This window comes from Stenella coeruleoalba (genome assembly GCF_951394435.1).
Source record: "Stenella coeruleoalba genome assembly, chromosome: 17".
NCBI lineage: Eukaryota > Metazoa > Chordata > Mammalia > Artiodactyla > Delphinidae > Stenella > Stenella coeruleoalba.
In genome coordinates, this window is record NC_137163.1 from 29,460,728 (window position 1) to 29,483,804 (window position 23,077).

Genomic DNA, 23,077 nt, shown 5'->3' on the forward strand with positions numbered 1-23,077 from the left:
CAGAAATGGGCACAACATATTTTTTAAATTTCTCGCTTCCTTCCCAGACCTTACTTCAGCTGCTTCTCCAAGTCACTGGTAATTCTAAGGAGCTTCCAGTGAAGCTCTTTGCTGGGCCTCTACAGACTTGTGAAATTAGGAGAAAGTTCAAGTCAGTCTCAGCCGATGGCAGAGAGGAAACCTGGGCCGGCTTCCTCATTATGGTTTCTTGGTAAGCAGGGGTTTAGGAGTCTGAATTATTTGAAGTTGTAAGAACTAAAGAAGATGAAGTTTTCCAAAATGTATAGCTGGAGCCCTTTTAATTGTGTATAGGTAAGGAGGCCATAAACAGTGGTTCTCAAGCTTCAAAGTGCTTACAAATCACCCGTCTGCATCTTAGAAATGTAGATTCCTAGTGTTAAACTCCTGGTGATTATTTAATCCACTCCCTCGTTTTACAGATGCAGAAATGGGGACACGGGAGTCAGAGAGCCAAGCCATGTGCCCAAGGGCACCAGCCAGTCAGCAGAGGTGGGATTAGATCCGGCAACCCGACTCTCCGATGTGGGTAAGTATTCAGAGTTGAATGCAACAAGATTCCTGTCCTGAACCTAGACAGACACATAAACAGAGCACTCAATTCAACTGTGATAATTGTTATATCAGCAGGGTAAACAAAGGGCTTTGGGACTAAGGTAACTGCTGGGCAGGGCTGAGGAATGTTGAAGGTGTACTTGTAAGGTAGGGGGTTTACCAAAATAAGCGGGTGCCATCAATGACAACACAAAAGCAAAGGTGCATTAAAGAGTTTGATGTGGGGCTTCCCTGGTGGCGCAGTGGTTGGGAGTCCGCCTGCCGATGCAGGGGACACGGGTTCGTGCCCCGGTCCGGGAAGATCCCACATGCCGCGGAGCGGCTGGGCCCGTGAGCCATGGCCGCTGAGCCTGCGTGTCCAGAGCCTGTGCTCCGCGACGGGAGAGGCCACAACAGCGAGAGGCCTGCGTACCGCAAAAAACAAAAAGAAAAAAAAGAGTTTGATGTGGTCAGGAGACTCCGAAAATTGTGCCTTGTCCATAATACTCAGTGTCAGGGTTGGACTGTCGGCCAGGCCAGAGGCTGAACACGACTGGGGAAGTGAGTCAGGAACAGACTGTAAAGAGCCTCGTATGATATTCTAAGGAGTCATCACTGCGTCCTGTAGGTGAGTTGTTCTCCCCTTTAGCATGCGCGAGAATCACCTGGATGACTGTGTAAAACACAGACCAACGGGCCCCACCTGCAGTTTCTGGTTAAGCAAGTCTGGGGCGGGGCACAAGGAGAATGTGCATATTTAACAGGTTCCCAGGTGATGCCAATGCCACTGCCCTGCCGCTGTTCGGGGGTGACGCTGCCATCTTCCGCTGTGGGTGTTAGAGAGCCAGAAGCAGTTTAGAAAGATAAAGGACGTGATAGCATTTAAACTGTAGAAAGAAAATCCAAGGTGGATGGTGAAATTAGGGTGTGCTGGCTGCAGGGAAAAAAGAGGCCATGTTGTCGGTTTATTGCCATTTACCGTGTGCCGCCTTCTGTGCCAAGAGCTAAATTGCTGTCTTTCATTTAACATATTGAAACTACACAGTTGCCAAGTCTTAAGCATAAGGCTTTGATCGGACTGAATGTTAGAATCACAGCTAATAAATAGCCTTGGAAGGAGAGGAAGAGATACAGGTTGGTGTTCAGTGCTGAGACCAGCTGATGGCTGTTGGTGCAGTGGAATATTTCCACTGGAGTGAATGGACTTTGGGCACAGCTCGCCCTTCATTAGCTGTGGCGTGGGAAGGGACACTCGTCCCCCCTCACCTCTTCTGGGCTCCAGTGGTCCTCTAAGTCAGGAACCCTGGCAGCCTCAATCAGATATCACCCTCCAAATGTAACGGCAATTTACCTGGACCCAACTTAAAATCTGAATTCCTCATCCCAGCTTTCCAAGTTCTCCTTCATCTGGCAAGTGTTAACTCCCACAACCTTTAAACATACACCGTTTATTTGTGAGAGGCCGGTTATCTTACCAGACCTCAAAGATGCCAGTTTTAGTCTAATCTTCATGTCATTTCTCATACTAGTAAAGCCTTTCCCCTTCCCTGTCAAGTCAAATCCTACCCATCCTTCAAAGCCCTGCTGAGCACTCTTCCTTGAGCCCTCCCTATATTTTCTAGCCTGTACTGATCCAGCAAATTACAAAATCCTGTAACCGCAATTGACTTGTAATTCACAATTTAGTCCTTAAGGATGCCTATTTCTGGTCCCTGCTTAATGTCTCTTCATCAGTCTTAGTTTCTCAGCCAGACTGCCAACTCTTCAAAGTCATCTTCTGTGCTACCCAGGAAATTTGTCAGGTGCTCTGCACAGAATAGGGGAATTCCATTCTCAAGTGCTGATCTATAATGTCAATCTATAACGTCAGCGAAAGCAAGTGCAGTTGAAACCTGAATCAGACATACGTTAGAAGTGGCACAATGGGCTTCCCTGGTGGCGCAGTGGTTGAGCGTCCGCCTGCCAATGCAGGGGACGCAGGTTTGTGCCCCAGTCTGGGAAGATCCCACATGCCGAGGAGCAGCTGGGCCCGTGAGCCATGGCCGCTGAGCCTGCGCGTCCGGAGCCTGTGCTCCTCAACGGGAGAGGCCACAACAGTGAGAGGCCCGCGTACCACAAAAAAAAAAAGTGGCACAGTAAGATATTGTAGCAAATTACCTAAAAAAAACAAAACAAAACATAGAGCTGCTTGTTCACTGGGCTCCAGCTACACCAACCTTGTCTCGGTATTTCTTATGCTCCAAGCTCTTTCTCCCCTCCAAGCCTCTACATTGTAGTGTCCCCTCTGCATGGTGTTTGCTCCTTCCCCACCCATACCTACTCCTGGGTAATGCTCCCCACAAACTAGATCTGTTTGATGCTCTCATAACATCCTCTATCTTTCCTTTTTGTATCCATCATGGTTTGAAATTACACACGTGTTGGTGTGATTGTTTGATGACTTCTATTAACCCTACTAGGCTGGCAGCATCTTGAAGGCAGGGAGAGGGTTTCAACCCCTTTATATCCTCAGCTCATAGCACAAAGCCTGGGCATATACAGTGTTAAATATGTATTTCTTGAATTTAAAAAATGTGAACAAAAAATTATTAAAAATTAAAGTAACTGTGTCTGATGGACATGCCATTCACCCATTCTCACTGTGCTTGGTCTGTGGTAACAACTCCATTTTCTGTAGGCATGTCCCTATTCTTGCAGGCATCTGTCTTCTCTTTGTTTTTGGTTTTGTTGTTGTTTACTTTTGCTAGTTTCTAAAATGCAAACACCTAACCATAGGCAGAGGCAGGATTCATATAGATACAGAATCTTGAAGCTCCAGCTCCAGAAACGTGCTCTCTGCAGTCTCACCCCAGCTTTCTCTCCCTGTTTCTGGGACCAGCTCCAACTTGGCTTAACTCCTGGATGACATGACACCCAGACCTTCCCTCCCTGGCAGACTCCTACACTTTTCCAGCTACAGTGGCAGCATCTGGCAGATCATTCCCAGATCTACCTTTCTAAGCCAACCTTCCTACTCCTGTCCAGACCTACACTTATAAGCTTTCAGATGTTTTTGCCCACATATTTCACAGCCTGCAAACCTATCATCATAAAGACAAACATAACACTTGCTTTAGCCCCCAAGACTGTGCTTCTATCTTCTATCTTGCTTGTCTCCATTGGTGATAGGAGGATCACACCTCTGCAATTCTCACAGGCAGCCAAAGTGAGGATCATTGTAAATATTTCTCTTGGTTCACTTTTGTCTTCCCGTATTTGGTCCATAACATTTACAACATATCCGCACTTACTAGAAAAGAAGAAATCCATGCCTTGCTACTCACATGGAGGAATAACGGTAATACTGGCCTCCACTTTCTTTGGTCCATTTAATTTGGATTGACTTTTCTGTTCACACTACATGTGGTTGTCAAAGATTCTAACATGATTAATTCATAGACACACACACACCATTTCTCTACAGAATATTATAAACTCTTAAAAAATGAATGTCTTCAAAGGTGCCGCACGTGTGTCCTTATTTGCACTCTTTGTCTTCCTCCTTCGGACTCCTGCAATCAAGATAGTCACTGGCTTCCCTTCAGCCCTTTTATTCTCTTGAATCACCTCTATACTTTCTTCTGTGACATCCTGAAATCTGGTGCAATCTTTTTCTTGAGTTAGAAATATTTTAGAACCCCTTGTCCTTCAAAGAAGATCAAGAATTGACTAAAGCAGCCTACTTGCGACACAAGTCTTAAAAGGATAGGGAAGCATATTAATTATTTCCGACTTTCCATTAATTATCAATCTAAATTAACCATCCCTACACTTAGCTGAAATCTTTATTTAGATTCTGACTAAAACAGTCTTTAGATTCTGTGTAGGGGAGAAAAAGAATCATAGACTGAACAGTCTAAAAACTTGGAAAGAAGATCTTGATATAAAGGGAGAATGAATAGTGGCAAAAATAGTTTTCCTTCTGATTTCTTTTTGTGTCCTAGCATCTCTCATTATCTTTGATGCACAATAATATTTGATGCTAAATAAATATTTGTAGAATGAATAAATTAACATGAACACAATACATGAAATATAGCGTGCGTTCCTACTGGTTCCAAAGTATGCAGTGTTCTCAGTTCAATATGCTACAGTTTAATTTCTGTGTTTTGAAAACAATCTTGAAGATACAGCCAAAGAATATCATATAAACTACGTTTTGAAAATCTGGTTGATTTATGTTTCATTTTAGAGGAATGCAATTTCTAATTTATTTCCCAGAGTCTTGTAAAATGGTGGTATTGATTACAGTGTTTTACTTATACTTAGGAATCTCTCTAAGGTTTAAACTCAGCTTGAAAGCAGGGTCATGAATCTGTTCTTGAGTAAGTGTAAGGCAAAGTCGCTATAATCAGATAACTTTAGTATTCATAGTAAAAAATAAAAGTGACATTGAAGTCATTTTAGGTAGACAATTTGGTGTGGCTCCCCTGAGTCCCCTTAAGTAATTATACATTCCGAGATCTCCGAAACTTTGATTGATGCATTGATAAATGCTTTCTTCTGTGTTAGATAACAAAGCAACCAATGACTAAAACTAAAGCCAAGTTTTGCCTTTAAAATATCCTCCAGTGAATGTCAAGCTATATCAAAGCCTAATTCACACTGCAGTGCATATCATGAATATTGTGCTGATCATAAATTGTGACTTTAAGTCCAGCTCTTATAATGACAAGTCTGCTTTCAAACAGTTATATTGTGGGTGAGATCTCTCTGAAGACTGACTGCAGGGATTACAAGGTCATCCTTGGCTCCAGTGAATTCCGTAAACTTGTGAATAAGAAGCCCTTATTTTTTCAGGGTTTTAAGCGTCATGATAAGGAATGGAATATGTCAATAACCTGCTCTGTAGGTTTCCTGTCTTAGATGTCTGGATTTGATCACATCTCAGGTAATAGTTTTGCCTCATAATTACTTAAGGTGAATCATTTGGAAGCGTGTAACATTTGAAGTTACTTGGAGCTCAAGTGAATTCATTAATTTCAATCTACTGTTTTGATTAATATCAATCCCAGGATAATCAGCCAAAGTTAGTTGATTTGGAGCACTTCCTTGATGATTTGTGTTATTATTAAGTTTGATTGTTTGCCTCAAATTGTTCTTTCATAAGTGAGCTTTAACTGATACCGAACATCCGGTCTAATCCAGATTGCAGTAAGGAAATACACGAAAGCTTTCTCTGCATCAGTTCTCTGGTTAAGAAACTAGAGTTTCTCTCTCACTACAGATGCCATTATTCCAAACCCAAGAATAACTGGTTCCACAGCCACTAGAATGATGTCCTCCTTCCCAGCATGTGTGGCTGACTCAGCCTTACCCTTTGGTGCATGTACTTGATTCTTCTTGTCTCTGTGCCTTCTGCCTTCAATGACTTCCCTTTCCCTTCCTCAAAGTAAAAAATCTTTTCTGACAGTTTCAGCTCCAGGGTGCCAATCCCTTTATTTTGAATTTCCTGACCCTTTTAGCTATTTGTATTACTCTTTATTTCATGTGTCAGTGGCCTGTCTCTCATTCTCAAAAAGGCAGAAACAATGTGTTTTTTTGTTTTGTTTTGTTTTTCTTGGTATTTCACCCAGAGCCAACTTCAATACTCAGTATACAGTAGATACTTCAGATTCGGGTGAGTGAAGGGACATCAGTGCAATTTGGGAAAACCTTTCAATAGCGTTGTCTTGCCCCCTCAAAAACTCTTTTTTTTTTTTTGTTAACCCCTTCAAACCAACTTTTAGGCTGTTTGAAAACAAACAGTAACATGAATTATTATTATTACATCCTCCTACTCTCCTTTCTGATCATCATTTGCAATAGGAACTATCTGGAAGTATATTACCCAACTGCATGCACTTGGAGAAAAAAAGGAAGAAATTCAGGAAAATAGCTCATTTTCAGGTTAATGATTCAGGATTGGTCTTATGGATTAATGATTATAATTTATTGTATAGTTCTGAAATTAAAAGAGATTTTGTTTCTTAGTTAAGACACACAGCCTGAAATAAGTCATTCTATTTATAAAATTGTAAGAGGAAGGAGTTAGGAAATTGTGCCTGCTTGGTGCTTTGTGTTAGATTTTTCTAGCTAAGTCATTTCTGGAATAATCTAAATGTGTGGAAGGCTAGTTACTCTTCTGCAAGTCTGATATTATTGTTTCATAGACCTGGTAGCAAAGCAGAAGCAGGCTGTCGAGTTGAAGTGAAGCTGAAACCAAAGGCTTCCTGCATCACACCTGTTAACCACTGTAATGAAAGGCCAATTTAAACACTGCTGGTTGTCAAAAACTGCCTGTGTTACCACAAATTCACTTATGACTCTCTTGGGAACATCGCTGCTGTGAAATCTATAGAATTAGAAACTGCCCGCAAATTCTACTCAGCAGAGAATGCCAACATTTCACTCAAATTCCACTTGTTTGTCAAATGAGCAGCGGCAGGGAAATTGATGAGGGTACTAATTATTCTTGAAAGAGCCAGAGAGGAGTGGAGAACATTCCAAGACTTCACAATGAAGCAAGGAGCAAAGGAATGAATTTCCCCCAAACTTTAAAAGGCTTCAGATCCACAGACAGCAGGGCTGTGAATTAGAAACAGGTCTCCTCCTCTATTGCCATCCTAACATTTCCCTTGTGGATTAAGGCAGTTGGAGTATAAATTTTTGAAAACTGTGAAATTTTCCCTTCTTTCCAACACTGAATATCTATGCATAATAGGAGGATATAGACCATAACTGCTTTGACTCATCTTTTGTCTTCCTGGGTTTTATGAAAATTAATGTTTCTTTCCCCTAAATACCAAAAAGGAGCACCATGATAGTTCAGACGGTACAGGCTTTCAGAGAAAGGTTCAGCTACTCACTATTTAAACTAACTATGCAAATATGAAATTACTCTGGACTTTAAAAAGGCCAAGTAGGATTTGGTTTTTAACCCGCAGATGTGTCAAAGTTACAAATCAAAAATTTCAAGAAGAGCTAGAGCAAGCCCTTTGACTTACTGCACTAAAACACATTGGCAACTATTTTAAGTTCCATGCAAGGGAAAATAAAATATCCAAATTGTCCTCTGCATGCGTCTTTAGATAATAAAGAAGATACTAGAAAGCAAGGACCTGAGAAAGAGAAATGCCTTGGGAGAGTGGTACACATTGCCAGAAGACCTTGGGTTCACTCTGCCCACGTGTATTTGCATTTTTAATTAGACATGAGTAAAGATTTAGAAACTTCCAAGCCTAAAGAAATAAAATTGTATTCTTTGGAAATCAAGTGGCATGACTGGTATTTAAGATGGAAAAGATTTAAAAGTATGCCAAAGAAGAATGAGTCGCTTGATATCCCAAAAACATACCAGTGAGATAGCAAAAAATTTTCAATGAAAATTTACCATTTGCTGAGCACTGCTGTTAGGTCCGACGACAACTTGCGCTTGCCTTCAAGTTGCTTATGATTCATTAGTGTTCTAAGAAACACATGGCAGTCTTATGCGAACATGTTTAGTTTAAGATACAGCACAGCATAGAAAGATATGTGAAAGTATGAAGTTAGGAAAACCAATTCTCCATGCTGAGATGGTGAAGAAAATTTATGATAATCAAACATGCACAGTTACTTGCTTTGCCTAATTGTAGAAACATTCCTACTGGCTGAAGTAGGCTTTTTCTGCTTTTGAATTGACCCTAAAGTCTTTCATTATTACTTTAATGGGGAACATAAGCAATCCTGAGAAATCTTCCCATTTCTCACCTTCTATGTCGCCTCTTGACAATCACAGCCCTGTCGCAAAGGGTGGTTGATAGCATCAGAACCAGTTTAGCACAGCGGCCATAATTTCTTTCTTTTATCCACTATAAAGTCTTTAAACTACCCCAGGAACTCAGACAGAGCCAGGTATACCCAGATAAAAGGTAAGGCTTGTTTATTAAAAGAAACTACCACGAGGAGTTATGGTTGGATGACCCCACTGGAAGTGAGGAAATGTGATGGAAACACACTCAGCTAGGACAGAAAAGACATGTTCTTCCCAGAGGCTTGCTAAAGCTTGTTCTAGCCAATACGTTTGATCTCAAAGATCTCCCACAACTAGGACTGTGGCTCAATAAAATGGAGTAATACTGTCCTTGGTTTCTGAAAGTAAATACAAACTACAGGTACCATCTGGACATGCAGGTGCAACTGAGAGTCTTGTTCATCCTGTGCCTGTTAAGCCAGGACAGAACATCCTATCCAAGGATGCCCTGACTGCAGCTTCAGAGAGGCGGCCAAAGGCAGGAAACCGTTTCCCAGGCACATGTGTTATTCAAGGGACTTGTAAATGTTCTGGGGTTATTCAATTTTACAACCACCAGGTCTGGATTACAGGAAACTATTCTAAACTAGGGCAGAAAATCTATAACAGAAGCAATCCAGATAGCTTCCAGGATAAGGATAGTGACTCAAATCTTTAAAGAGGTTTTGTCTTTTGGTTTTGTTCTGTTTGTTTACTAGAGAGTGGCTAGATCAGCCAAGCCTAAGTCCATGGAGCAGCAGGGTGAGACCACTATCTCAGGCAGATTATTGATTATTGACATTTAAAAGATCTTACATAATCTTCATTCTGTTGAGAAGCGTACTTGAGAGCTAATTACATGTGTTGGGCTCCTTTTTTTTCCAGCTGTGTCTAAAGCAGGAAATGATAGGTTGCTCTCTGGCTAAAATAATTGTTAAGCAACTAATTGGGTCAGAAAATTTCTGCCCAGTTTTGTGGGCCCAGAGGACCTTGGATATAAGAAAGACTCAAAATGAGAGTGAAGAGGGAGTGGGAGGGCGCTGTCCTTAGAAGCCTTCCTTTGTGACTTACAGGTTACACATTATCTCTCTTCTGCCATTTAGCTTCTCCCCTCTTGTGTTTTCTTTCCCCTTCTTTGAACTTTGGGCAGTAGTCAAGTCTTCAGGCCACGCTGCCTCTTAGAGGTCCCCAGAGGTACTGGGGAAGCTGTAGGTTGAGACTGCCTACAAGTCACCTCACACATTTGCCACGCCAGCCCACTCTTCTCAAAGCTGCCATGTTCTCAAGTCTTCTATATATAAGGACAATCCCCTTTGTTGGAGGAAGATTTTTCTTACCAGAATTTTGGAAATTCAAAAAGCATTTCTTCATACAAACCACTTCAGAAGGACCCAAGTCATTCACAGCCTGTATATGATTACAAATGAAGTCTCCTCTCAGTAGACAGTAGCAGCTCCAATCCTGCACCAGCAAAGCAATATTAGCACACGCTGTAAGCTTCCTCTTTTCTGAAGATGGCTTAGCACCTTCGCTGTAATGATATGCTCAAAAAATTCTAATAAGCCAAGGAATGAGAGCAAGGGGCTGTTCTCCCTCAAACCATGGGCTTGCTAAGTGTAGCTCTATTGGATTCCTCAAAAGGCTTGTACAGTTTCTCTCCCACATGAGATTAGAATAGACTGACGTATATAATTCTGAGTAATTTGCCAACCCTTCCCCCCTTTTATCATAATGGGGTTATGTTAATCATCATCTTTATCTTCAGGAATCTCATTTTGAGCTCAACAAAGTTGTGAAAATATCAACTGACAGTTCTCCAATTTCTACTCTAACTTCCTTTATCAGTCTTGGATATATAATGTTTGGCTTGATGCCCTGTCCATTATAGCATCTAACACTTGCAGTGTCCCAGCCAAAGCTGTTCACTCAGTCTTACTCTCTTGTTTGATATCCAGAGCAACTTAATCCCCACTTTAGGCAAGTCTTACTCCTCTCTGTCCATCACTGATTTTTGGATGGGGAAAGAATGATCATTCTGCAATTTTTCAGTTTCATTGCCCTCATTTCAAAATTATGCTTCTTTCCCCCCCTTTCTGAAATCAGTGTTTTCTATCACTATTTATTTATTGTAATAAAAGAAACCTGATAAACTAAAAGTTTGATGGAAAAAATGCATCCTTCAGCATACCAAACCACCAGGTATCTTGAGGTATAAACATATTTATTGTCTTTGGAGCTGTAGGTTTGAGGAAACACAAGTTAAAACAATAATTTTATGTAATTTGGGCTTATCAACTTGACAAAATAAAAAAAGCATAAATTTTTGATGAAAATATAATTGGTGTACCCTTTCTAAGAAAAAGCAGAAAATATGTATGAAACATTTTTAAATGCACATATGTTTTAAGCGCCTTTAAAATTTTTATCCTGAGATTATTATTAAAATCATGGGCAGATGATTGATGAACAAAATGCATTGCTGAACCATTACTCATTTTTATTTTATTTTATTATTAAAAAAAATGTATTGGAGTATAGTTGATTTACAATGTTGTGTTAGTTTCTGCTGTACAGTAAAGTGAATCAGTTTTATATATACACATATATCAACTCTTTTTTAGATTCTTTTCCCATATAGGTCATTACAGAGTATTGAGTAAAGTTCCCTGTGCTATACACTAGGTCCTTATTACTTATCTATTTTATATATAGTAGTGTATATGTCAATCCCAGTCTCCCAATTTATCCCTCCCCCCCTTTCCCCCTGGTAACCATAAGTTTGTTTTCTACATCTGTGGGTCTATTTCTGTTTTGTAAATAGGTTCATTTGTACCAACTTTTTTAGATTCCACATATAAGCGATATATGATATTGCTTATGTCTGGCTTACTTCACTCAGTATGGCAATCTCTAGGTCCATCCATGTTGCTTCAAATGGCATTATTTTGTTCTTGTTTATGGCTGAGTAATATTCCATTGTATATACGTACCACGTCTTCTTTATCCACTCCTCTGTTGATGGGCATTTAGGTTGCTTCCATGTCCTGGCTATTGTAATAATGCTGCAATGAACATTGGGATGCATGTATCTTTTTGAATTATGTTTTTTTCCTGTATATATGCCCAGGAGTGGAATTGCTAGATCATATGGTAGCTTTATTTTTAGTTTTTTAAGGAACCTCCATACTGTTCTCCATAGTGGCTGTACCAATTTACATTCCTACCAACAGTGTAAGAGTGAATCATTACTTGTAATCAAATGTCTTACAACAGGAGATTGATTAAGTAAACTGGTTATATTTATGGAAGAAAATATGTGAGCACTAAAAATTAGGTTTTAATGTAAAATTCTTATACTTTTAAGTAAAAATTGAGCAGACTATAAAATTTTACATATGGAATGAAGACCTATCTATCTAATCATACATATATTTATACTGAAATGAAAAAATTTGTATCTCTAAAGGGAAAGTTGTTTTGTTTTTCAAGTGTCAAGTTTTTGAGTTTTGCATACTTCTCTTTTACAATAGGTCAGATTATAGCATAATTCACCTACTTTAAAATATACAGAACAATTGTATAAGCATTTTTAAACATAGATTACAAGTATAAAGAGTCAATCATTTGCAGCTGCAACTTTTAAAAACAAGCCCATCACCTCAGACTTCAAAACAAGGCTAAATGAAGTATGTCATATAATATATTATCATAATATGCTTTTTTGAAAGCAGATTACTGACGTTGGTCTAAAAATAGAAAACTAAAATAAATTGTTCAAAGATGATATTTTCTATTATTGAGTTATTAGGTATAAAATATTTTTTTTCTTTTCAAAATACTGTGGCTATAAAGTTTTGCAGAGTGTATATGTGGTAGTTGTCTTTCTACAACTAATTGACATTATCAGCCAGGTCTCTAGGTGTTAACATGTCTTAAAGGCAGACAGACAGAAGTTGCTCTGGGCTAACACTGCTGCTCTATTTCAAGCATATACTAGAAGGCAAGTTGCCAGCCCCCTTCCAACAAAACAAGCATAGTAATAAATAAACAGTGGACCTTCAATGAAAATCTCTTAATTTCAACAGTTATTCAGTGAGCCTCTGTTACATTCCTAACTCTATCTTAATCTTTATATAGATAAGAAGAGATATAAGAATTGTTGCATTCTAAACTCAAGGATTAAAATTTTAACAAAGAATATTAAGGAGTGGCACAAATGAGAACATTAGTAATAATACAAACATATTTGAGCAGGGAGATGGCATAAAAATCACAGACATGAAAAAAAATCAGAGAAATAGTCAAAAATGGTATCAGCAAAAGGGTATTAGAAAAGCTGATTATTGTTGGTGGGATTTGAGTAGACTGCAGGAATCAAACTCAAACATCCACAGGGAAGGTAAGTGTACAAGACAAGGCATTGTAAAGATGTAATGGGCAGGGATGGAGACAATGGGAAAATGGAGCAGGGACAGTCACTGCTCTGCCCCAGCAGGTTGTTGTCAAAAGGTCAGTGAAGATCTGGTGTTGTCAGATCTTGGGTTTTTCAATCTTGGTTGCCTGCCTGTAAACAAAAGGAAGTCATGGCCAAGAGAGTGGTGCCACTTCATTCCCTTTACCCGGTCCTAGCCCACAAATGGGTCAAGTTCCAATCAGAAAAGCAGAGCTCTGGGAGATACAGATATAATTTATTATAGGGATTTGACCTTATGCAATCGTCAGAGCTGGTTACATAGTCTATTTTAAGCTGTTGTTTATTACTTGTGTCTCATACTGGAAGCCGAAGCCTAGAAAACAAGTGGTTGAGAAGGGAGAATGGACATGAGGGGGAAACAAGGAAAAACTAGAACCTGTAACATTGAACTGGAGCCCATGAACAAGAACTGGCCCCTGCAGTGGTCTCTCCCTGTTCCCAAGCTTCACCCTCTCATGATGGAGGAGCCCTGCAGGAGAAACTGTGCTCTGAGCTGCTGCCCCCCTGCCAGCGGCGCCAGCCCTTTAGCAGTAACGTGTGAGCTGCAGCAGCATCTTGGGCTCTCCTCTGACCTCCAAGCATAAAAAGTGAGATGCTGCTGCCTGATTCTCTTCAGCTTCTCTACTCTTGGGACAAATGTGTGTTAGCTTATTGACAAAAGGTGCCAGTGTCTCCTGTGGGACATTCCCATCATCAAAGTTGGAGGCTTGGGAGAGTGGAGAGAACTTGGACAAGATATTAAGCAATTTCAGTTCTGGATCTTGATCTTTGCAGGTTAAATGACCGTAGACTAGTCACTTAACTTCTTTGGTGCTCAGTTTTCTCACCAGTAAGATGAGAGAATTAGGGTCAACTCTAAACTGCCAGTCTAAGAAAACCAATGATTATGAAAAGGAAAATAATACGCAAAAATTGTACCAGGGAAGACTTCTCACGGCTTTGTTATGTGATATGTATAGGTGCTAAACAGAGGATCTGAAATTAAGAGCACAGGCAGGCCAATTTAGAGGCAATGGCATGAAATAAGGAGAGACAGAAAGACAGGGATGTGGTAGAAAGAATAAGATGAAAATGTGGGAGACTGGGACTCTTGTCCTGGCTTCCCCTCAGACTCCTTAACCTAAACACAGTCACTTAGCTTATGAGGGTCTCAGTTTTCTCCTCTGTAACATGAAAGCAGGAGGCAGCGGTGCTCATCATGGCTCACAGTGGAATCCCCTCAGGAGCTTTAAAAAAATATTGATGTGCAGGTCCCATCCCCAGAGATCCCGATTTAATTTTTCTGTGACATGACCTGGACATCAGGATTTTTTAAAGCTCCCCAGATTCCAATACGCAGCTAAGCTTGAGAACTCCTTGTTAGAATTTGCTTTAGTAATGGCAGTGTGATTTAAGGGCTGGGGGAAGTGTCTCCCTCCTAACACACACATATGTGTCCATCACAAACCTGTCAGACTGCACGATAGTTCATCCTTAGAGGTTCATCCCACTGGGTATTGAAGCCTCTTCATTACTTATTAAAATTCATACCCTCCTGCTAAATGTGACACCGTGAACTTAACAATAAGTATATCTTACCTAGAATCATAAAAACTAATTTGGAAAGAATCTCAGAGGTTACAAGTTCAAACTGGCAAGTATTTTTACTGTGATTTTTATAGATAAGGAAGCTGAAACTCAGGGATGTCTTTCTCCAGCATTATTCTTTTCCATAGCATTTATTTTGGTGTGGATGTGGGGAGAGGTTTTAATTAATGTCCTTTTTCTTACATAATATTTTTTAAAATAAGAGGTTTTGGACTGTGATTTTGTGACCATGTATCATTTAAAGACCTTGTGCTTTTATGTCAATCTATTTTAGAGTTTAAAATAAATTCTTTTTGGGTGAGAATCCTCATAAATGATGTTTTAGCCTTTAATATGCCTCATTTATCTAAATCAGCATTTTCTGCTCTGTTTCATCATCGCCCTCTGATTGCTTCCTATGATTTACCTTTCACTCTTCATACCTCTAATCTTAATCCACAATAACTCTACTCTGTTGGCCAAAGAGAATATATCATTGCCAAATTCAAAAGCAAAAAGAGCTCTCCCTTCCATTAAAAGACATAAACAGCTGTCATATAATGTATACGTCTATTCTCAAAGACATGTTGGACATTTTGCATATCTGGGAATTGTTTGAGGTTCCACTGGGGTGAATGAATTAAACTCTATAAATTTGCAACACATTAAATCAATCAGTCCCTAAAGATAAAGTTCTGGTCTAAGCTTTGCCTACTCTAATTGGAGCACACCCTTTCTCTCCCCTCTAATCAGCGTAGTCCTGTCTGAATCAACCTATCTGAATCAAACCGAGGTATTTTAGGACCAGATGTTGGTGAAATGATTTTGCAAAGGTATGATCTCATCAGGGATTCCATGTTCTAAGAGGCTCACACAAGCAGGAGATTATGACCAATGTATTTATTACTCTTTGCGACCCAAATTCTAATTGGAATCATACAAATCTTGTCAAAATTCTGTTGCTGGTTTACTTCTCCATTGGGGAAAAAACAATCATTTTTCTTTTCAAAACAAACCCTGCAAACCTTTAGATAATTAAAAAACTCCTCATAAGCCTGGTGTTTTCCTTCTTTTAATATCTAATCTAATCTTTTAATATCTAATCTGAGTATAGAGTTTTAGTATATTATATATTGTTTAAGATATTATTTACATGAGGGACATTGCTGTAATATATTGAGCTGAGAAAATACTTGGTATGATACATTTTGCAACCAGAGAGAGAAGGAATCTTTTAAGATTTTTCATAAATGTGATCAAAATTTCTTCATTGACTGGCCTCATGCAATCATTTTTAAAGAACTGAGAGAATATAATCTTTAATGATACCTATCCAGAAAGAACTAAAAAATGCATTACTTTCACTTGGGAAACTTGCTTATGTGATCTGCGGTGCTTTTTTTTTAAAGGTTTTATACTGAAGAAGTCCCAGGAATTTTCTTTGGAACTTGGGAATTTATTCACAAATTAATGACTTTGACTACAAATTTCTATTCTCTCCCCTTCATTTTGAATCAAATAATATGCCAAAGATGTTTTAATAAAATTTGTTTTGTGGATCACACAGTTTTAAATTATAATAATCAACATAGAATGATGTGGTAAACATTCCTGAATTTTAGTCTTTAACTCACCATATAGTTGTTACGTGAAAATTGGCAGTTACCATTTTAAAAAGCTCTAGTATTCTCATTTGTAAAACCTATTGTGTGAGAACGAATGATAATGTATGTAAAATACCTTGAAAAGTGCCTAACAAAATAGAAGCTACTTAAGAGAAAAGAACCCTTTTAAAACAAAACATGTTTATTCATGAGAGACTTGTTATTTAACCAATTACCCCTACCATTAAGAATTCCATCAAGTTTTATCTTCTCCAGAAGGATAGTCCCCCAAATTTGGCAACACCTAGATCTCACCACTTCTTCTTCATACTTAAGGTCTCTTCATACTTTGCTGATTATATTTCATTTATCATTATAAAAATATTTTTCTCTATTTATTTAATATTCTCATAGAATCATGTTATTTAACATTAGAGGAATGTTATAAAATGGTCTATTTCTATAGAGAAAGCTGTACTGTATGTGCATTTGTGCACATTTTGTTATATGTTTTATTTATTCAAATATAACAGCTTTATTGACATATCATTGAAATATTATCTAGTTCACCCATTTAAAGCATACAATCCAATAATTTTTAGTATATTCAAAGAATTATGAACCCAGCACTGCAATAAATTTTACAACATTTTCATTATCCTAAAAGGAAACCCAGTAGGCATTACCTGTCTTACTCCCCATTTTACCCCAACTTTACCACCCCAGGTAATTATTAATCTAATTTCTGTTTCAGTAGTTTTGCCTATTCTAGACATTTCATATAAATGGGATCATATATCATATGAGACAAAGATACACACATATCACATTTTGTTTAGGGTTCATTAGATGATGGTTATTTGGGCTGTTTCTACTTTGGGGTTATTATGAATAAATGCTATGGATATTTGCGTAGAAGTTTCTGTGAGGACATATGTTTTCATTTCTCTTAGGTGTTTTCCTAGGAGTGGAATTTCTGGGTGATATGGTAACTCTATGTTTAACCTTTTGAAGAACTACCAGATGGTTTTCCATTATTTTACATTCCCACTAGCAATGGATGAGTGTTCTAACTTCTCCATATCCTCAACATCATATATTATTTTCTGACTTTTTAACTAAATCTATCCTAGTGGGTATGAAGTGGTATCTCATTGAGATTTTGACTGTATCCTGCATTTTCCTGATGAAGAATGATGTTGAATATCTTTTTTATGTGCTTATTGGCTATTTGCATTTTTTCTTTGGAGAAATGTCTGTTGAATTCCTTTGTGAATTTTTGACTGGGTTGTATTTTATCATTTAGTTGAGAGAGTTCTTTATGTATTCTAAATACAAATTACCTCTCAATGCAATATTTTCTTGCATCATGTGGGTTGTCTTTTCATATACTTGTTGGTATTCAAAAAACAAAAGATTTCAATTTTGATGAAGTTCAATTTATTTAATTTTTTCCTTTTGTTGCATATACTTTTGGTGTTATATCTAAGAAGACTTTGCCTAACCCAAATGCCAAAAATTTACTCATATTTAATTCCTTTAATGATATTTTCACAATTTTTTTAGTTATTTCTCAGTGGTTGCTTTAGGACTTGGTATATATACTTAAACTTATCAGAATCTACTTCAGGTTTTTACTAACTTTATTTAAATTAGATATAGAATTTATTACTCCTATATGACTTTTCCCTCTTCCCCTTTTTGTGCTATTATTCCCATATATCTTACATCTACATATGTTGCAAACCAGCAGCACATTTTTTTTTAATTTATTTATTTGGTTGCGTTGTGCATGCATTGCAGCATGCAGGATCTTTCATTGCAGTGTGTGGGCTTTTCATTGCAGTGCACTGGTTTCTCTCTAGTTGTGGAGCACAGGCTCCAGAGCGCATGGGCTCAGTAGTTGCAGCACATGGGCTCTCTAGTTGTGGTGCATGGGCTCTAGAGCACACGGGCTTACTTGCCCCACACCATGTTGGATCTTAGTTACCTGACCAGGTATTGAACCCATGTCCCCTGCATTGGAAGGTGGATTCTTAACCACTGAACCACCAGGGAAGTCCCCAGTGATACATTTTTATATTTATTATCTAGTGTTATTTTCTGTACTCTAAAGAAACTGAGAGAAGAAAGAAGAGCTAGTATATATATTCATATAGTTTATTATAGTAATTTTCTTATTTAATATTTCTTGATCTCTTCCTTTCTTTCTTTGGATTCTAGTTACCATCTGGTGTTAGTTCCTTACTCTAATATAGCTTTGTTCCTACCCAATTTCTTGGTGCTGTTATTGTCAAATATATTACATTTACATATATTGTAGGCCAGTAACATAATTTTATACATTTTGTTTTATGTGATTGCTTTTTAGATTAGTTAAAAGAAGAAAGGAGACAATACATAATTTTTACTGTCTTTTATAATTATCTACATAATTACCTTTACTTATTTATTTATTTATTTACTTATGGCTGCATTGGGTCTTCGTTGCTGTGCGCAGGCTTTCTCTAGTTGTGGCGAGCATGGGCTATTCTTCACTGCGGTGTGTGGGCTTCTCATTGCAGTGGCTTCTCTTGTGGAGCATGGGCTCTAGGTACACGGGCTTCAGTAGTTGCAGCACGTGGGCTCAGTAGTTGTGGCTCACGGGCTCTAGAGTACAGGCTCAGTAGTTGTGGCGCACAGACCCAGCTGCTCCACGGCATGTGGGATCTTCCTGGACCAGGGCTCGAACCCGTGTCCCCTGTGGCAGGAGGATTCTTAACCACTGAGCCATCAGGGAAGTCCCCATAATTACCTTTATTGGAACTCTATTTTTCTTTTTCCTTCAGGTGGATTACTTACTGTCTGGCATCACTTACTTCTAGCTTGAAGAACTTCCTTTAGTATTTCTTGCGAGGAAGGTCTGTTAGCAATAATTTTTCTAAGTTTTGCTTGTCTTGGAATGTCTTTACTTTGCCCTCGCCTTTTAAAGATAGTTTTGCTGAATATAAGATACTTACAGGCTTTTTTTCTTTCAGCAATTTTAATATCATCTTTCTTTTGCGGGCCTCCATTGTTTTTAATGAGAAGTCGTCTGTTAATATTGTTGTTTTCTTGTTTATGATGAGTTGTTTTTATTTTAGCTTTCAAGATTTTATCTTTGGCTTTTACTGTTTTCTCTATGATATGTCTGTGTGTGGATCTCTTTCTGTTTATCTTATTAGGAATTCTTTAGATGTGTAGTTAAAGTTTTTTTTTTATCATATTTGGGTAATTTTCTTTGACTATTTTTTCTAACCTTTCTCTTTTTCCTCTCCTTCTGACACTCCTGCTACATGTATGTTGGCAAGCTTAGTGATGTATCACATTTCTCTGAGGCTGTGTTCGTTTTTTCTTCATCATTGTTTTTCCTCTGTTCTTCAGATTGCATAATCTCTATCCATTTATCATCAAGCTTACTGGTTCTTTCTTCTGCCAGTTCAGATCTACTATGAGCCCCTCATGAATTTTTCAGTTCAGCTGTTACACTTTTCAACTCCAAAACTTTCATTCATTTTTTAAAGAATTTTTATCTCTTTATTGATATGTTCTATTTCATGAGACATTGTCATATTTTTTCCTTACTTCTTTAATCATGGTTTACTCTAGTTCTTGAACATGTTTATAGTAGCTGTTTTGAAATTTGTTTCTGGTAAGTTTGGCATGCAGGCCTTCTTACATTACCTTCTATTTTTTTGTTTTTTCCCCTGTGTGCGAGAAATGCTTTTCTGTTTCTTTGCATGTTTCATAGTTTTTGTTGAAAACTGGCCATTTTAGAGCATATATTTTAATGGTTCTGGATATGACAACCACCGCATGTCTACCTCTTCCCCTGTGCTTATTATTGTTGTTTGCTTATTTGTTTAGTGGTCTGGCCGGACTCTTTTATGGAGTCTATATCCCTCGCAGTATGAAGTCTCTGATGTTGTTCCTCAGAGGGCATGGCCTTGGGCATGTGCACAGTCCCCCACTATGACAGTAGATGTAGCCAGGTCTCTCTTTGACTGCTTTTTTCCCATGATCTGTGTTAAACTAGCTGCCTTTTTTTGGTATCACACGCCGTTGTTAGCTTCCAATCATTGCTGTTTTCTGTATTGTTTTCAATAATTCTCTGGATCAGAAACTACTCCACAGCATGATCCATTTAAATTCAGATGTCTTTGAAGAGGTACTTTTTGAAGCCAGGCTTTGAGGTTTGTTCTGGACACCAAGCGTATTCTTAGTTATCTCTTTTTCTGGTTCTCCCTGGTAACTAGCTGGCCTAGGATTTAGTTTGTTGCTCTTATGGAGCTACCAGCCCCCTCTTTATTTCTTATCACTAAAATCTTCATGGTTTTAAAGAGTGCCATTGGACTTAAAACTTCCCCGTGGTCTGTTCTGAACAAAGTTAATTCCATGGGAAAAACATTGGGACTCTTTGTTATTATGTCCTACCTCCCACCCTTGGTCAAAATCTTTGAGATCTGCCTCCAGAACTGGAGTTACAGTTCTGCTTTATGAGCAGATCATTCAGCAGTGGCAGTGGCATCTAGTCTTCTCAACTAGTCAACTCTCTCAGAGTAGAAACTCTGCCAGAAAAGTGAGCTGGGGTGAGGTGGATTAGGGCCCCAGTTCCTGGGCTGCCACACCTAGAGTAGAGCCTCCACCCTATAAGAAGGAACTGGGTGGAGGAAGCCCCCCTGCCCCCGACTTCTTAGCCTTGCTCACCTAAAACATGACCTCTGCAACAGAAAGCTGAGGGGGATGAGAAGCACTAGTATCGTGCACAACTTGGGGAGATACCATAGCCTTCACTGAGAGCTGGGGGGTAGAAAGGGGGGAGCAGGAATCTTGTGTTCTTGGTTATATTGACCCAGAGTAGAGCTTCCATCATGCTGAGCTGGGGGCAGAGGGGGCAGAGAGTAGGTCACGCTCAAGCACCACAGTTTGCCACTGTTCTTACTGAGACTTAAGAGATGTTCTTGAATAAATGTTTGTGTTTTTTAAAAAAATTATTATTAGCTGTATGTCCCTAGCAAAACTTGCAGAGATTTTAAATGGTTGTTCTTTATAATTTTCATTAGTTACGGTTGTTTTGCTGGGGAGCAGGTCTACAGAGCTTCTCACACCATCAGTCTGGAGGTGGATCACCTATTCAACACATTTTCAACTATACAAGGGGAAGGCATGTTCTTCATCCTACCACAAGCAACTATTGCTAACATTTTGCTCTGTTTTCCTCCAGGACATTTTTTTTTTTTTTTGGTGGTACGCGGGCCTCTCACTGTTGTGGCCTCTCCTGTTGCAGAGCACAGGCTCCGGACGCGCAGGCTCAGCGGCCATGGCTCACGGGCCCAGCCGCTCCATGGCATGTGGGATCTTCCCGGACCGGGGCATGAACCCGTGTTCCCTGCATCGGCAGGCGGACTCTCAACCACTGTTGAGAAGGGCCACCAGGGAAGCCCCAGGACATTTTTATAGACTTAATTTCATTCGTCATTCTTTCTATCCATCCTTCCTTCCTTCCTTCCTGTTTTCTTCCTTCTTTCCTTTCTATTTAAATATTGAAAATTCCTGCTCCCCCTATCCCCACCCCGCAGTTCTCAGTTGAAGGCTGTGGTATTCTCCCCAAGTTGGGCAGGACACTAGCTCTTCTCATCACTTTCAGCTTTCTTGTTGCAGAGGCTGTATTCTAGGTGAGTGAAGCTAAGAAGTTGGCAGGGGGGCTTCCTCCACCCAGTCTCCTCTCATGGGATGGAGGCTCTCCTCCAGGTGTGTCAGGCTAGGAATTGGGGCCCTAATCCACATTAGCATAGCTCACTTTTTTGGCAGTTTCTACTCCGAGAGAGTTGACTACTCTGTGCAGTTTTATATATTTAATATTCTAAGATAATAATTTTATACATTATTTAATATTTTAATATTCTAGATATATATTAGTAATATTATATTTCTGTCATTTATTGAGCATACATTGCTAAGCATTTTATGTATACCATCTCAACATTCATACTTATATGAGATGGAGGTTCTTACCGCCATCTTATCATGTTTTACAGATAATGAAACTAAAATTCACTCAGAGAGAATAGCCATCAAAGCCATAGAACTAGTTAGGGATGGAGCCAGGGCAATCACAGTTCTGTCAGGTTCTAATTAGCATGGTTGTGCATAATTTTTTCTGCCTTTATTATTATTTCTTTTTAAAGGTAGATTGCTAGAAGTAAAACTACTAGGCCAAAGGAAATGAATATTTAAATTTTCTTGATAAGAATTGATGAATTGATTCCTAGAAAATTATTTTTTATTAATTATTTTTCTGTGCTGAAGTTAATGGGGACTAGAATATTCCCTTCAGTTTTTCACTAAAAATAGCATTACATTATCATTTTCTTTTATATTCTGTTATTACTGATATTGAAAATGTTTCAATTCTCTTAGTATAAATTATTTATTTATACATTGAGATTCTTGGGGCTTTTCTTAGTATTTTTATGAGCCCTTTATATAAAATAATGTAGATAATAGCTATCAATATTTGCTGCAAGTGCTTTTGCTTAACTTTGTTTTCACTGTTTTATTTTGGCTAAATACATTTTTTATTATCTAAACAATTTATATGTAGTCATATTTCTGGGAAACTCCCTCTCAAGGAGCTATGCTCAAGATTCCAATTCCAGCAGACTGGGCAATAGATCAACTCTCTCTGCATTTTTTTAAACCCAGACACTTTGGGAGTTGTGATATTTTATATTATAGACTTCAGTTTTCCTTCATCTGGGAGGCACATCTTTCAACTTAGTTGTTGCATTAGCTGGGAGATGCTATCCAGGTAATGTAAGCAGAAACACATTTCTCAATTCTAATTCTCTCCCTCATTTACCTGTTTGAATGAGAACACCTCAGTTCATCTTGAGTAAGTTTATGGTAACTAATCTCCTGAATATTCCTTGGTAAGAGGGTAGCTCCATAGGCCTTCTAAAACATGTACTTCACTATCAATTAAGAATCTGAGGGTCTTCCCTGGTGGCGCAGCGGTTGAGAGTCTGCCTGCTGATGCAGGGGACACAGGTTCGTGCCCCGGTCTGGGAA

General features: G+C 38.7%; 1 protein-coding gene across 1 annotated transcript in view; it reads left to right on the top strand.

Annotated features, from left to right (window-relative positions):
* The window catches only part of ANGPT1 (angiopoietin 1), a 476,344-nt gene that overhangs the window by 429,283 nt on the left and 23,984 nt on the right, over positions 1–23,077 (top strand). The window contains exons 12-13 of the transcript XR_013824499.1: positions 48–211; positions 441–547. The gene's annotated coding sequence lies outside the window, so the exon portion shown is untranslated. The remainder of the gene's footprint in view (positions 1–47; positions 212–440; positions 548–23,077) is intronic.